Source organism: Pseudophryne corroboree, chromosome 2, assembly GCF_028390025.1.
Source record: "Pseudophryne corroboree isolate aPseCor3 chromosome 2, aPseCor3.hap2, whole genome shotgun sequence".
NCBI classification, from domain to species: Eukaryota; Metazoa; Chordata; class Amphibia; order Anura; family Myobatrachidae; genus Pseudophryne; species Pseudophryne corroboree.
In genome coordinates, this window is record NC_086445.1 from 86,964,468 (window position 1) to 86,982,341 (window position 17,874).

Sequence of the window (17,874 nt, forward strand, 5' to 3'; positions counted from 1 at the left end):
GTATTGACCTTCTGGTGTATTAAATGTACAAAGCTTTGAGCTGGCCTCATCTAGCTTCATTTGCCAGAATCCTGAAGATGCGTCCAACTTACTGAACCATTTTGCTCCCGCAAATTGCGACATGATTTCATCTCTGGTTGGTAGTTTGAAATCTTCTCGTTTAATTGCTTTGTTTAAATCTGTGGGGTCTAGACATATTCTGAGTTGTGCGAAAGAAAAGTAAAAATACCTTGAAGTATTCGGGCGCTGTGAGATGAGGAGCTAAGCTAAGCAGCAGCCAATGTTTAAGAGGGAAGTCACTCCCAATATTTTACAAAGAAAAAAGGGGGAAGAAGGCTGCGCTTTGAGAGGAAATGAGCAATAACCACTAATTGTGTAAAGTTAAAGACAATTTATTAAAAACATTAATTACTTAAAAAACAGTGATATTATGTGCATTTACATTATACCATAAGCATGCTATGGAATAGTAAAATTTTACCCAAGATATTGATACCGGATATTTGTCATATAGACACTGAAGGATCTGTTCCAAATATTGCCCAAAGATGGTTTAAATCCAATAGTTTTCCACTATGTAAGTCCCATTCAGATAATACCAGAAGAGTCCGTTGTAATTTCCATGGACCGCTAGAGGATTTTAGAAGTGATAAATGTCCCAAAAAGTTTGTGGGTACCTCATGCAATGCGGTAGTTTGGATGGTGCCTCTCTGGGGTTCTCCTGGGTAGCTGGAAGTTGTTGTGGGCTGGTTCAGATCCGGTTAGAGATGGTCGTGCTCAAAGCATGCAGTATCCTGGTAACCTTGGTATCTACAGCACCTTTTATTCCCAGGTGGTCTCCCATCCAAGTACTAACCAGGCCCAACACTGCTTAGCTTCCAAGATCAGATGAGATTGGGCGTATCCAGTGTGGTGTGGGGTCTAGACATATTCTGAGTTGTCCATTTTTCTTTTCAACAATTACTAAGCAGCTTACCCACTCAGTAGGCTCATCAACTTTCTGTATCACACCCAAGGCTTCCATGCGATTTAACTCTTGTTTCAGTTTTTCTCTCAGCACAAACGGCACTTTTCTACAGGGGTGAATCACTGAAGAAACTTGTGTGTCTATATTTATTGTATGCTCTCCAGGCAATCAACCTAGACCTTCAAACAAGTCTCTGTACTCTGTAAACATTGATTTGCAGTCATCTTCTACTTGTGATGTCACCATAAAAACTTTCTTTAGCAAGCTTAGTTTCTCACAGGAACTTAATCCTAGAATCGGTTGCACATTTTTATCCACAATCAGTAGAGATGTTTTAAACTGTTGTCCCTTATATTTCAGTGTCACTAAGCATGTACCTTTCACAGGAATTTCCTCCCCAGTGTACCCTGTAACTTTCACTTTGGCTGGATGAATTTTAGGTTTTACTCTAAAAGTCTTATAGTCTTGAAATGATAGTAAATTCACCTGCACGCCAGTATCAAGCTTAAAGGGAATGACAAGCTTGTTCACAGTTAAAGGGACAATCCATTCTTTCTTATCTGCACTGCAAAGTTCAATGCAATCCACAAAGAATTCATCTGTTTGTTTAACAGCATGCACTTTGGTTGTTTTACTTTTAATTTTACAGCATTTGGCAAAGTGATTAAGTCTACCACATTTCATGCAGGTTTTACCATAAGTAGGGCACATTTTAGGATTGTGAGCATTTCCACATCTACTACACATTTCCTTATTAGACTGTGGCTTAGACTGCTTTATTCTTGAGAATGGAGGTTTGCTTGGCTCTGTTGTCTGCACTACATGTACATCAGCATCAGCTTCCTTGTGTAACGTTTGGCTTGAAATCTAGTTATTTCTGCAGATCTACACATAGTCACTGCCTTGTCTAGAGTTAGGTCTTGCTCTCTCAGCAGTCTCTCTCTGAGTCCATTATCAGGTATTCCACAGACAATACGATCTCTAATCAGTGAATCCTTTAAATCACCAAACTCACAGGTTTTACTGAGTGATTGCAGCTCTGTAACATACTGATCAAATCCATCTACAGACTTCTGATTACATGTGAAAAGCTTATATCTTTCATATGTCACATTTTTCCTTGGCACAAAGTAATCTTCAAACTTTTGCATTATAGAAGATAGAACCATATTCTGCCCCTCATCAAACTGAAAACTATTATAAATATCCAGCACATCCTCTCCTATCACATGGAGGAAAATGGATGCCTTCGTTTTGTCAGCCTCGGTATCAGCTCCACATGCAGCAATATATGTATTAAACCTTTGCTTAAATCTTTTTCAGTTTTCAGACAAGTTACCAGACATCAGCATGCCTGTTGGAGGAGCCAGTTTATCCATGGTTACCCACTGTTTGAAGAGAGGAGCACACGGCAGACTTTGCAGACACCAAGTATCACAGCCTTATAGACTTCTGCAGGATTCTTTCACACTCTGAGAGCACTAGCAGTCCAAGTTAAACTTCTTCTGACACCATGTTTTGTTCATATGTTTGTAAATCCAGTCATCAGAACACAGAGACATGTGAGTTCACTGCTGTGCTTTTTATTCCATCACCAACTCCAGGCACACTGCACACTGGACCACCCACTTTCCAGCATCCCCCTCCAGGGGGATGGCTGTACCCACTTTCCAGCATCCAGGGACCATCACTGAAAATTCAGGCTTACACAGATTAGTAAGGAAGTGTCTACAAATATTAAGCATTCTAATACACTAACATCACACCCAGTCCTTATGTGTCCCATGCACAGTGTCTATTCACCGCTGCTCTGCCCCAACCCCCACCCACCACGGGACAGTGCAGCACACAGGTGGGATAGAAGGACAATCCCCCAAAAAAGGGACTGTCCTGTGAAAATTTGGACAGTTGGGAGGTACGCGCTTTTCCCATCTAGCAAGCCCTGGCATGGGTAATTAGTAGACGCTCCCCCTCCTTCAAAGTACCAGAAAAGCAGCACCAGGGTGGATGGCTGTACTTCTTGTTCACTGAGAAGCTAATCACAGTGCACAGCTTACACAGAGGCACCTGCTTTTGTTCAAGCTGTGATTGCGCAACTGGATACCACTTCTAACTGGAAAGTGGCTTAGTAATGGGCAAACGTGTAAATGTCAACAGTCATAATGTAGACGTTGACCATGTCAACATTCAACACATAAACAGTGTTAATTTGTCGACATGCTAGACTGTTGACATAACAGAATGTTGATATGTTGTCCTGGTGGCCCAGCGGTGACTTACCTTCTCCTGGTGGCTGCATCAGCCCCAGCTGCATTTTCCGGGTCCTGGCAGTCATGTGATCATCGCATCTGTGTCAGAGCTCCGATCCCTGTGTTTTGGTGACTATTTCAACCCTATCTCTAATTCCTACTCCTATCCCTTCCTCTTATGCCGCAGCCTAACCCTAACCCTCCTGACCACAACCTCACCCTAACCTCCCCCCACAGCCTAACCCTAAACCTCCTGCCCATAGCCTAACCCTAAACTCCCCTGCAGTATAACCCTAACCACCCACAGCCTATCCCTAATCCTCCTGCCCATAGCCTAACCCTAACCTCCCACCACAGCCTACACCTAATCCTCCTGCCCATATCCTAACCCTAAACTCCCCTGCAGTATAACCCTAACCCCCCACAGCCTATCCCTAATCTTCCTCTGAGCAGCATAACCCTAACCCTACACCCCGCAGCCTAATTCTAACCCTCGTGCCAGTGGCATAACACTAACCCTCCTCTCAGCAGCATAATCCCACCCCACTTCACAGCCTAATCCTAGTTTTCCCCTGTTTACAGCCTAACTCTAACCACCCCTGTAGCATAACTCTAACCTCCTTCTCCAGCATAACACTAACCATACCAGCAGCCTAACTCTATCCCTCCTGCCAGCAGCATAACCCTAATTAACCCCTGCAGCCTAACCCTATCCTTTCTGCCCACAGCATAACCTAATCCCCCCTCCAGCCTAACCCTAACCTCCTCCTGCAGCATAAACCTACACCCCGACAGCCTAACCATATCCCTCCTGCCAGCAGCATGACCCTAACCTCCTGACATTGTTACTGTTGACCTTTTGTCTACATCCCGTTCAGAATGAGTGACATTTTTTAAAAGAGTATACAGTACATGACTCCTATAGGAAAAAAATGTTCTTAAGCATTTCTTAGGTAATATCTGAACCCGATGTCACCAGCCTCTCACATAAACAGGAAGAAGGTAGACCAAGTGGCCACTGCAGTCTGGCTTCTGTCCAAGACCTCCACTGGTCCTAATGCCTGCCATGAGACATCAGCTACTGATGCAGGAGTCCGACATCGCGAAGGGGATGTTAGATTATCCTGATAGCCTCTGAGACAAATCAGATCTCCCCTTTCTCTCTCTCTCTCTCTCTCTTTATATATATATATATATCTTGCAAATCCTGCTGTTGCCCCAGAAACAAACAGTATTATTATGATTGGCTAGGATTACAAAAGTGTACTGTAATACTAATTATTCCAACATAAATTTTGATGCAGTTTTCAATCATCATTAAATCATCATTAATCATTAAATGATTTGTTATTACCAATAGCTGCTATTTTTTAATAAGCAAAAATTGTTTATTTTTTCCATAAACGTCACACGGCCAGATGCATCCGCACAGCACTCTCACTCACTTATCTAAATAAATAATGACGCTGACAACTGAAATATGGCACGAAAGGGGTCGGCTTTTTATTAATAGAGAGGAAGACCTATTAAAACTAAACTCTGATGAAAGAAATTCCTCTCTAACTAAGGTGGCAGGGAGAAGAATGGTTAAGACTTGCATGAAGATAAATAAAATTATGCAAATATCACATATAACATAAAATGGATAAAATACATATAGCAAATAATAAACACGTGCAGATGTTCAAGGATCGGCCTTCTGCCACCATCCCTGAACATCCAAACTCCAATGCAACCATAGGCCATCTGCCCCTACATTGCCAGGGGTCGACCTCCTGCCACTACTCCTGACCACAATCCAACTCATAAGAACAGAGCTAATACTCAGCCCCTATGGAAATAAAAATTGGGCCACCAGCCCCATGAACCAGACCACCTTGTCCGGTGATGCCCATAAGTAAAAAAAACATATCAAATATAACAAAAACTTCTATTCCAAAACCTTAAGAAAAATAAGCCTAATAAATCAAAGGTTAACTAACCGTTCTGAACCGGCCAATTTCCAGGTTCCTCCAAACCTGCCACCGACACCTAAAACAAAACTAACAGGACCTCAGCACGCTAATAATGTCCTCAAAAAATATCAACAGACCTTCCTCTGACAGGTGAACGCCATTGGAAAAATACATCCTCTAGTCCCGAAAGAATATTCTACCATGAGTCACAACAAGACCACCCTGCTGCAAGACTGCTCTACCAACCAGATCAATCGCTCCCAGGTTGACAGCTCCACACCTAACCCTCCGAGGCACGATGTCCGACCAGATGACAGTGCAAAACGGCCAATCGGTCATCAACTGCAACATATGCCTTCTGATCTCACACCAGATATCAAGGCCTGTTCTTACAACTAAATTGTTGCCCCCCACATGAACAATTAAAAACAAAGGAAAACCAAACCGGAACACAGAGGACACTAACAAGTCTCTCAGATCTTCCCACCTGAGGCCCCTACGTCCCAGCCAACGCATAAGCTGAAGCTCCGGGAAATTCCTAACATCGGTGACCACAAGTGACATAGCGTCTAACTGCACCAGACCTTCACCTACCCAGTGCCCGGATATCGACCTTGGACCAACCCGCCACAGTAGCACCGATGCGGAAAGAGTGAGTCCCATAGTCGACTGGTGACAGACCCATGTCCAATATACAATGCTACAAAACCGACCTGAACTGGTAACGAGTCAACGGGGAACCGTCACTATGAACAAGCCACCCGTCAGGCGAATGAGCCGTAAGCCAAAATAAGCCTTGGCCACAACAACTGGACAAATGCGGCGTTCACTGGCATGACCCATTCAGACCCACTGCCCCCTGCCAACTATGTCAGTTTTAGAGCGCTGTATCTTGCACCATAAACCGTCAGGGCGTACGAAGACATGGTTCGCCAGCATGGCAATTGCTGTATGAGAAACCGACACCAGTTCACCCACCCTGAACGCTCCGTGATAGGCCATCACAAAGGCCATTTTGAAGAGACGAACTTCGTATCTTGAAGAGCAAATCTTCCTCAGCGACCCTAAAATTCATCTCAACAAGGAACCATCGATCGGACGCAGTTTGTCAGGCAAAGGCGGGACTGCCCTTGCAATCTTTTCTTTTCAGTACCCTCTTGAGTAAAAAGGACTTAGTAATGTCCCTCCCCCCCCCCCCGCGGGACATACTACTGTATGTAAATAAAGTTCTTTTCCCCTGTGCAGAGGAGACTATAAGTGATGGAAAACAGTCCCAGTAGAGATCAGACGTCCACCTTCTTATGGGATCACCTGAAATGATGTGATGATAACTTGACAATGGGTTCTTACATGTATGCTTACTTGTAAAAATGTAGTAGAACACCCATAAAGGTTTCTTTAGAGGAGATACTTCTTCCTTTCTCTTTAAACCATATGGTATGGATGAATACCACTCATGGAAATAATATGTAGAATTAAAAAAGGGAAGCTAAATTAGGGCAAAGAAAAACCCTTTTATTTTTAAAAGCACAAACAAACAACCAATCGTACCCAGAGTGGGAAACAGAGATGGATTTCAGCTGACAAAGTTACATCCGGATATAACAAGGTCATATGCTCCCCTCAATGAATACAGTCTACTGGGACTGTTTTCCATCACTTATAGTCTCCTCTGCACAGGGGAAAAGAACTTTATTTACATACAGTATTACACTATATTGTGTTTTATTTTCTGTTTCATGTATATTCTATCATCGATGTGAGGATTATCCAAGTGAAGGGACATTTGGAGCGCAAAAAGTGAGATTGTACCTTTTCTTTTTACGTACTGTTTGTACAGGTTGGTGATCTATCAGGTACCATCTATTTGCTGCTCTTTTGCTGCGCCTCAAAGAGGAATTTTTTCTTGTTTCAAAAAATTATGTGGTCGTCTAATTCCGACCATCACCCTTTCCAATTTCCTGCCGAACAATCTACCCATAGGGATTACCATGCAAGCAAAATCAAACAGGCCCAGTACAGATTGAGTCTGCTTAAGAGTAAGTTTTCCCACTGCAAGTGCAAACAAAATTCCATCATGGAGACGCCAAACTTTTTCATCGGGAAGCCTGCACAAACCTGCCAGAATAACGATTTGGATACCCAAGTACACCAAGGACCCCGTAGGACCCTCAGTCTTGTCAACTGCTATCGGAACTCCAAAATCCTCAAATAACGCAAGAGACTTATTAAGCAAATTCTGACAATACTCTGAATTCGGGGAACCAATCAGTAAAAAATCATCCAAATAGTGCGTAATCCCTCGTTCCCCTGTAGCCTCCTGCAAACACCAATGTAAAAATGTACTAAACTCCTCAAAATACACACAAGAAACTGAGCAACCCATAGGCAGGCACCTGTCAACATAAAACCGTCGTCTAATTTAAAACGCATAAACCGAAAGGCAGAAGGATGTAAGTGTAGGAGACAAAAGGCTGATTCCACATCTAACTTGCACATTAACGCACCCCTTCCAAACTATCTATCTTTCCAAAGCCGAGTCGAAAGATAAATACACGACCCGACAATGCTCCTCAGGGATGGCATCGTTCACTGATGCTCCCATAGGACAAGAAAGATGCTGAATGAGCCTAAACTTGCCAGCAATCTTCTTTGACACCACCCCAACCGGAGAAAGCATTAGGTCCGGAATATGGGCCTCCCGAAAAGGCCCCACCATCCATCCCAACTAAACCTCGGCTAGGACCTACTGCATTAAAACCTCCAGAAAGTCTTGCACGGAACGCAAATTCCTAACTGGACCACAACGAATGGACCCAGAAATAGGAAAGGTGAAACCATATACAAATCCAGCACAGAAAAACTCCATGTCAACCTGATGCGGATATCTCTGCAACCAGGGCAAAAGCGCCGGCAATATAATTGGGGAGGGGGCTCTGTCCAACAACAGGGGCCACTGGACCACGGCTTTGCCGATTCGATGGTGTGGCAAATCCCCCTCCCACCGGTTTGCTGCAGTCTTTGATTGCGTGGCCTCCCCCGCACCTATAACAGGAGTGTCAAAAAAATGACACCTCCCTCCCAACTCACACTGTCCGTTATTAAAGGCGAAGCATTTACCACGACGAGCCTGCCCGATAGCCAAAATATCGAGGACCAGATTGCTTCCCTCATCCTTTCGCGCTACTGCCTTCCGCCGTACCACCAGCAGCCTGCTTTACTTCAACATACAACTCCACATCCTTCTTGCCAAAATCGTAAATCTCACACCCGTGCTGCATTCTCCGAAAATCCTCGTCATAATGACGCCAAGCATAAGCCTTATACTTCGTGAACAGCAAATGAATCAGAAATTGGTAGCGAACCAAATTCATGTATTCATTAGGCCGCGACTCCAAGTAACAGGCTGCAAAAATCAGCATACACCTAACCCAATTATGATAAGAACGAAAAGAATCTTCACTACTCTTCACTACTCTGACCTTACTTTCTAGCTGCAAGCAATGCCTTCCTATCGTCACTAGTCAGAGCAAATATATTAATATAACGACCCTTATGTATACGGGCCCGGGGCCTCAACCCGCGCATTACCGCTGTGTTAGCACAGTGGACCGTGTCCGACTCCACCAACACCTGGGAAGAATTAGCGCTGGAATTCTTACGCGAGCGCCGCCTTCGTCTCTTGACCCTGTGTACTCCGCCATCGGAGGAGGATACTCCTGCTGAGGACGTGGAAGCCAGGGAAGAGTCAGTCTCCCAACGACAACGTCTCTTCCTACAACGCTTGCTGAAGCCCTTACACATACCCCTACCCTCACTAGAGGAGGAGGACTGGGTACTAGAGTCCACTCCACTACCAGGGCTACCAACACTCTCTTTGGACCAGTCAGGGTCCAAAGAAGACTCACCAGCTTGTGCAGCCACATCCGCCGACTCAGCTCCAACCGGACGACCTCCAGAAGCTGACGCTCTTTCCATTTCACCCGCCATCTCAGCAGCTGGAGAAACAAGAGAAACATTGTTCCCATTTGCGACAGCGCGCGGCACCTCCGAACTGGTTACCTGGCACTGCGCCCTAGACACACCGATCGAGGACAACACTGCTGCAAGCACCTGTGAAACATTAGCAGCCAATGAACCAGCATCTGTTCGCTGCCCACGGGTGGTTAGCAGGAGAGCCACAGCCAACACCTCTGCTGTGCAAATTGTAGACAACACAGAAGCATCCAGGGCAGGAGCGGTCGCCCCAACCGGTACACCCCGCACTACGTCTGCATAAGAACTATGGCCACAAAGAGAGGTATGCACACCCCCATGGGCAGCAACACACTTGCCGAGCCCTCACTATCTCCCGCTGTAATCGTCTACCCCAGAGGAGCTCAAGAGCGCACTCCTGCGTCTAATTCTCCTCCTTTCCCGAGCACTAGCATCACTACCCGAAGCGCTCGCACTACCATCGCACTGAGATGCTGGGATGCCCCAGCTACAGCAACCACCACACCGCCAGGTCCGCGTCCTGACGACGCACGTGACCTCCCTGACAAATCTACAGAGCCCGTACTGGCCAGCGCACTAACCTCAGGGTGCACCCCAACTGCAGCACCTGATGTCAGTGCACCATCCCACGCACACCTAACAGCGTCCCTTACTTACTAGCGGAGTCCTGACCCTCCACCCCTTACCTCCAGACACTTCGCCATCCGCACCGGGAAGCCTACGAACCCCACTGGACTGTGACCTGTCACCCCTAGGCTGAAGCGGGCCGACCGCCTGCTGAGATGCAAGGCAGACGAGTGTCACCGGAGCAGGAGCACTCACATCCCCGTCCCGCCACAGAGAGCACCCTGTCATACGCAACCGGCCCCAGGGCCCGCTCCAATGCCAGAGTCTGACACTGCCGTCGAGGGCCTGCAACTTCCCTGACAGCGCTCCTCCCTACCTCAGCATGCGTGACTCCTGCACGGCTATCCACGCTCTCTGCTACCCCGGCCCTTGCCAGGGACCGAGACGGGGCCCTAATCACGACGCGACTCGGTGGGTGAGCCCACCCCCGGACGCACGCTCCTCTCCTAACAACCGGAGCCTCCGGCCTGCCCTGACCCTGCCCGACCCGGCCTGGTATTATGTGTGTAGCAGCTGCAAATCTGTCAGTTCGGCTTTCAGCATTGATTAGCACCTGGATAAGGCTGCTCCATTCTGTTGCTCTCGTTTCCTAGCACCTGATCACCTGGACCTCATTACCTGCAACTCCAGCCTATCATGTGATTGATCTGTCACCCTTTAAATAGGGAGTATCCACATACCACCATGTCAGTGATAGAGTTTCAGTTTCAAAGAGTGTCAGTATCTGGTCTGGATTCCTTAGAGCCATACTTGCCTACCTGACCCTCTCCATGAGGGAGAAAATGCTCTGTTCCTGGACTTTCCTGGTATGTATGATTGCCATCACCTGTGGTGAAACACCTTTCTTATCAATTAACTAGCTCACCACAGGTGATGGCAATCATACATTACCAGGAAAGTCCAGGAACAGAGCATTTTCTCCCTCATGGAGAGGGTCAGGTAGGCAAGTATGCAGTTAGAGCCTGTTTCTGTGAGCTCAGCACATGGCCATTGCACCTTGTGCAAGTTCCCAGTCTCCTGTATCCTGGTAACTGGTCCCAGTATTCCTGCCAGTTCATCTTGAACCTATATCTACTACAATTCTATATCCAGTGTGCCCTTCTGCCTTGGAATCCCTGCTTCAAGATATCTGTGCACCATTCCAGCCAGTATTGCACCTTGCCTCAGTAATTCTGCACGTGTTCAGTGTTGCAAACAGCAGTCTAATCACTCAGACCTTTCTGCAAGTTCATCTCCATTCAGTACCTGCTATTCTGTATCCAGATTCCAAACAAACTCCTGTGAATCCTGCCAAATTCCAGCCCTGCTATCCAGAACTTACAGCCTGCAAGTTTAAGTTTCCCTCTGTATTCCAGCTCAGCTCTCATCAAACCTGCCTGCCATTAGCCCTGCTGTGTCAGTCACTCTGCAATTAACCCCTGTCTTACCTGCTGCATTTCTCCAGGTAAATTATTCTGTTAATACCTTGTGGAATCCTGTGCTGATACCAGGTGACCCAGGCAGGGGGCTGCGACCTGCACATCGGGGGCAGTGAAGCCCAAATCCCCTTGCGTGGTTCCCTGGTGAACACCCCCTAGTGTGATAGACTCCACACCCCTGTTCTGGGTCGCGCCAACCATCTGGTGTCTGCTTCTAGCATACAGGTGTTTCCTAACACCTGGTAAACCTGATCAGGGTCCGTCAAGCGCGCTGGCAGTCCCGCGCTGCGCCTAGGCCTTGAGGACATAGCTCAGAAAGATAGAAAGAAGAATAGAGACAAGAAAAAAAGAATAGAGGACAGATTGAAAATAAGCCCAAAGAGAAAAAGAGAGAATGGGGGGTCATTCCGAGTTGATCGCTAGCTGAATTTGTTTGCAGCGCAGCGATTAGGCTAAAAATCGGCAGTTCTGCGCATGCGGCGCAATGTGCACGCGCGACTTACTGGCACAACGAACAATGTAGTTTTGCACAGGGTCTAGCGATGCATTTCAGTCGCACTGCTTGCCGTAGAGTGATTGACATGAAGTGGGCGTTTGTGGGTGGCAACTGACCGTTTTCAGGGAGTGTGCGGAAAAATGCAGGTGTGGCTGGGCGAACGCTGGGCGGGTTTGTGACATCAAATCCGGAACTGAATAGATGGAAGAGATCGCAAACGCTGAGTAGGTTTTGAGCTACTCTGAAGCTACACAAAAAAAATTGTAGCCGCTCTGCGATACAACTGTTCGCACTTCTGCTAAGCTAAAATACACTCCCAGTAGGCGGAGGCATAGCCTTTGCATGACTGCTAAAAACTGCTAGCGAGCGATCAACTCGAAATGACCCCCAATATGTAGAAGAATTCAAGCCAAACAACACTTCAACAGAAGCACCGTGCTTATCCTTCCAACGACAAAACTGGAAAGAGGCATAAACTTCTAGGCTCAAATCTTATATTCCTAGCGGTACCACCCCTGACTCTACCCCACCCAATCAACTTGAACCAAGACAAAGCATCGTTCATCCCCCAAAAATCCTTAACCCCTGATAGCCTGTCGTGAGCCACAGGATGATATGCCAAATGCCCAGACCGGTGAGTTTATGCTGTTCAGGCACAACAGATGCCTTACACAGTCTTTCTCTAAGGAGCAGACATCTTGTAACGAAAAACACTTTACAAAATGCACAAAGTTTTAAACGTTCAAGTTCAATTGATATGTTAAAATTATCTAATTCATGAAGTCTAAACAACAGTATCAGTGGCGTAAGTTCGTCACAGTCGCCCGGAGGCAAGATAAATATTGGTGCCCCCCTATTTCCTATATTAAGATAAGTGTGTGTGTGTGCGTGCGTGCGTGCGTGCGTGCGTGCGTGCGTGCGTGCGTGCGTGTGTGTGTGTGTGTGTGTGTGTGTGTGTGTGGTGTTCTGAAAAAAATATATATACTGTATTTATATATTTAATTGTCTTTTATTTTAAATCACACATTTCTTAGCAGTCATACCCAGGATTAGAACCCATGACCTGTTACACTGACAGCAGACACTTTACTGATGGAGATATTTACTCCTGTAGAGGAAGCATGAGAATTCTAACTATATGAAGTTATGTGTAATTGTCAGAGAAGTATCTTCATATAGTTAAAATTCTCATATTTCCTATACAGGAGCAAACAGCTTCATCAGTAAGGTGTCTGCTTCCAGTGTAATAGGTTGTGGTTTCTGATCCTGGGTATGACACTTGTAAAATGAGTATATTCCGTATGATAAAAAGGGTGTGATTTGTAAAGTGCAGGGACCAGTGAGGAAGTCGGCCACTGAAAAGACAGCAACAGCTATCAATTAACTTAATTCAATGGTGTCACAGAATGGGAGGAGAGGTGCCCCCCTTCAGAGTAGGAGCCTGGCGGCAGATGACTCCGTTGCCTCCCAGAGTTCTGCCTCTGAACAGTATTATTTAGGTAGATATTACAAAAACCAGGTAATATTATCCATGTAATTTATTTCTCTATAGTATTACAGTATAAATGTGTCAGTAAATCACAGTACAATTCAGCAACAACTGCTGTAAGCTATGAAATATAAACTCATATAGTTCATTTTGTTTAACACATAAATTAAGCCAAAGAAACATGGACGCGTTTTATAATTACTATGATCCCAGCACTTCATTTGAAAGCATGCTGTTTTGAATCCTAATACTTTTTAATTGGAGCAGATGTTATCATGGAATTAGTAAATTTTAGTTTAGAGGTTTTTTTTATATTTGATTGTATCTTAATGCTACGTTAATGAAGCTGGAATTTTTACTTAATCTAACAGAGTGCATATCTAATTAGCAGATGTAATTAATCAATCATATGTAACACGGTTCTAATACATGGGGTTATTATTATTATTTTTTCTCTTGCAATAATAAACACCAGGATAAAAGGTATTACTGAAACAGTAACTTTGCAACCACCATTGTATTTTGTTTTTCTAAAAATTCCATTACCGATATACTGCTTAATTTATAATTAAACTGAGATGAGCAAGATCCCCTGTTGGGCAAAGGCTCATTTAATAACGGAGAGTAATTCAAACAACACAATTAAAAAATATTTTTAAAGCTAAATTGTATTTATACAATGGTATACTGTATAAGAATGGACATTACATTTTTTAAATGTACACAATAATCCACAGCAATTAAATATATATTACATTTCATATTTTCTATGAGCGTTCTCAGATGATTTAAAATTTTATTAGGGGAATAGTACGGATGAGTTTAAAATAATTAATATTATCATTATTTGTAATTAATTAATTGTAATACTTATAAACCCAAGTATATAGATAAAGAAAATGTATACTGTAGAAAGGCCTTTTTTCACTTCCAAACTGACTAGTGATGGTTGAAATTGTTTTCAGAATTTGGTGGAGTTTGAGAGCATTGGTTATTATTATTATTATTATTATTATTATTATCCTTTATATGGCGCCACAAGGGTTCTACAGCGCCCAATTACAGAGTACATAAATAATCAAACAGGAAAACAGCAGCTTACAGTTGATGACAATATAGGACAAGTACAGGGTAAATAAACATAGCTACATCAGCAGATGACACTGGAATAAGTATCAGGTGGCAGAAGACTGCTGGATTTGGTGCAGTTGAAGAATATTAAAGTAAGAAAAAGGATAATCACATAAGGGAAGATGGCCTTACTCGTGAGAGCTTACATTCTAAAGGGGAAGGGTAGACAGACAGAGGTGACACAGACTGGGTACATAGAGAGCGTGGAACAGAGGGTTAGGATGAGATTTGGCTGGGTTTGGTGAAGAAGAGGGTCTTGAGAGCCCGTTTGGTTACATATAGTACAGTATTAATTTAAACAATAAATGTAGAAATCTAATCTAGAACACTTGATGATGCCATCAACTCTAATGCAAATTCTTTGAACTCATATTGGAGGAGATATATCTTCTAAGGAGGACGTGGAGAAGTTCCCCGTAAGAACCTAAGAACCAATTAGAGTCTAGCTGTAATTTTATAGAATACTAGATAATGATAACTAGAAACTGATACTGTAGGATGCTTTGGCCAACTTCTGCACTTGTCCTCTTTAGAAGTTTTGATACATCTCCCCTATCGTGTTGTGGGAGTTGATATTAACCAGAGTTGTGACGAAGTAAAGTCAAAGTGAATTGACCAACAACTTAAGAAACAAAAGAAGCTCATGTAACCAGCAGAATTACTTATATTGTGCATTAAAGGAAAAGTACGGATGAGTTTAAAATAATTAATATTATCATTATTTGTAATTAATTAATTGTAATACTTATAAACCCAAGTATATAGATAAAGAAAATGTATACTGTAGAAAGGCCTTTTTTCACTTCCAAACTGACTAGTGATGGTTGAAATTGTTTTCAGAATTTGGTGGAGTTTGAGAGCATTGGTTATTATTATTATTATTATTATTATTATTATTATCCTTTATATGGCGCCACAAGGGTTCCGCAGCGCCCAATTACAGAGTACATAAAAAAAATAATCAAAACAGGAAAACAGCAACTTACAGTTGAAGACAAAATAGGATAAGTACAGGGTAAATAAACATAGCTACATAAGCAGATGACACTGGAATAAGTATCAGGTGGCAGAAGACTGCTGGATTTGGTGCAGTTGAAGAATATTAAAGTAAGAAAAAGGATAATCACATGAAGGAAGATGGCCTTACTCGTGAGAGCTTACATTCTAAAGGGGAAGGGTAGACAGACAGAGGTGACACAGACTGGGTACATAGAGAGCGTGGAACAGAGGGTTAGGATGAGATTTGGCTGGGTTTGGTGAAGAAGAGGGTCTTGAGAGCCCATTTGGTTACATATAGTACAGTATTAATTTAAACAATAAGTGTAGAAATCTAATCTAGAACACTTGATGATGCCATCAACTCTAATGCAAATTCTTTGAACTCATATTGGAGGAAATATATCTTCTAAGGAGGACGTGGAGAAGTTCCCCGTAAGAACCTAAGAACCAATGAGAGTCTAGCTGTAATTTTATAGAATACTAGATAATGATAACTAGAAACTGATACTGTAGGATGCTTTGGCCAACTTCTGCACTTGTCCTCTTTAGAAGTTTTGATACATCTCCCCCATCGTGTTGTGGGAGTTGATATTAACCAGAGTTGTGACGAAGTAAAGTCAAAGTGAATTGACCAACAACTTAAGAAACAAAAGAAGCTCATGTAACCAGCAGAATTAGTTATATTGTGCATTAAAAGGTATAACCCCACCCAACTTTAAATTATTATGGAGAGTAGACATTGGAGATCCCTGATCTATGGCCTACAGTTTTAAATGGTCAGGTCACTCCTTGGTGACTTATAATATCCTTATAATTTCTAAATAAGGGTACATTAACGCATTTTTATTGGAATCAGTTTAGAGACAATTATGGGTAAATTTACTAAGATGGGAGTTCTGTTTAAGATGGGATGTTGCCCATAGCAACCAATCAGATTCCATGTATTATCTGCTAAAAGGTGCTAGATAAATGAGTAGTGAAATCTGATTGGCTGCTATAGGCAACATCCCATCTTAAATAGAACTCCCATCTTAGTAAATTTAGATTCTTTAATTGCATATTTGTTCTACTTTGATAAATGTGAGCTTAAACATTACTAAACATGGACTCTTATTGGAGTCTATTTACTAAGCCTTAGATATCTGCTGGCGCCCAAAATGGCTGCCTCCCCTTCTGCATGCTCCTGATCATCTCCATAACACAGCTTAAATTCACCACAACTGACCTATGAATCATCATAAATATCCAAGGACTTACCTTTAACCTGTTCTACTCTACGCGGACATCTCATCAAAACCAACGGATTGCATTCCTGTACTGAAATACACACTGGATTGATACCTCTGCATCTCTCCACTGAGAAGTCCTTCAGTTTAGCATCTACTGTACTCTGCATTGGACATCCCAGACAAGGTACTGTTGACTACAACCTATCTTTGGCTCCATCCGGCCCCTCACTTAGACATCATTCACCTCTGTTCTCTGAGCAAAAAATAGATAATACTACATATAGGGGGTCATTCCGACCCGATCGCTCGCTGCAGTTTGTCGCAGTGCAGTGATCGGGTTGGAACTGCGCATGCGCCGACGCCGCAGTGTGCCGGCGCATGGCAGCTTTCGTTACCTAGCGATCACCTCTGAGACAGAGGTGGTCGCTAGGTGGGAGGGGGCTGAACGGCGGCGTTAAGCCACCGTTAAGGGGGAGCGGTTCGGCCAATGCAGGCCTGGCCGGACCATTGGGGGGGTGGTCCACGGCAGCTGCATGACGTCTCACGCAGCCACTGTGGCCAGCGGGAGCGACAAGCAACTCCTGGCCAGCCACAGGAGCTGCGCTGGCCGGGAGTGACTCCTCAAATACAAAGGCATCGCCACTGTGCGATGCATTTCTATTTGTGCGGGGGGGCCAGACTGAAATGCGGTGCGGACTAGCCCTGTGCTGGGCGTCCCTCCGCATGTCAGGGAACATGATCGTAGCTGTGCTAAATTTAGCACACCTACAATCAACTCGGAATGAACCCCATAATACACAGTATATTCAGGCTCTGAATTGCTGAAGGGTCACTGTTCATTTCAAATTGCAGGACTCCAGCCATTCCCCAGGACACATGTTATCACTACCCCCACAAGAAATCTACTTCAAAGGCCTCTCACACTGAGATTTTTCACACCTACACAATAGGAATTGGATTCTAACACCTTTCCACAAGCCTGCTTTGTCCTGGAATAATTGACTAAATCAGGAAAAGCAAAGTTATTTTATTTATCACTTGTTTCAAATATACCCATTGGATTAAAGAGCAGCAATAGATTATAGCAATAACTCTGTTCATGAACCCATTATAATTTTTTGGATCACTTAACATTATAAATGAGTTCAAGATGTTGCCACAGATGGCTGCCTCGGTGCTACTCTGCCAAGCAGCCTTCATTTTTTTAATTTTTTTTATATGTTTATATCCTCCCATGAGCACCACTGTTAGACACAGTAGAGAGGAAATTCTCAGGTAATCATGACTCGCCCCCCCAGCCAAACTCACTGGCGCTGCT

At 44.0% G+C, this 17,874-nt stretch overlaps 1 pseudogene; it reads right to left on the bottom strand.

The window, feature by feature from the left end:
- Positions 1–807: 807 nt before the first annotated feature.
- LOC135053667 (5S ribosomal RNA) lies at positions 808–927 on the bottom strand (annotated as a pseudogene).
- Positions 928–17,874: the final 16,947 nt, after the last annotated feature.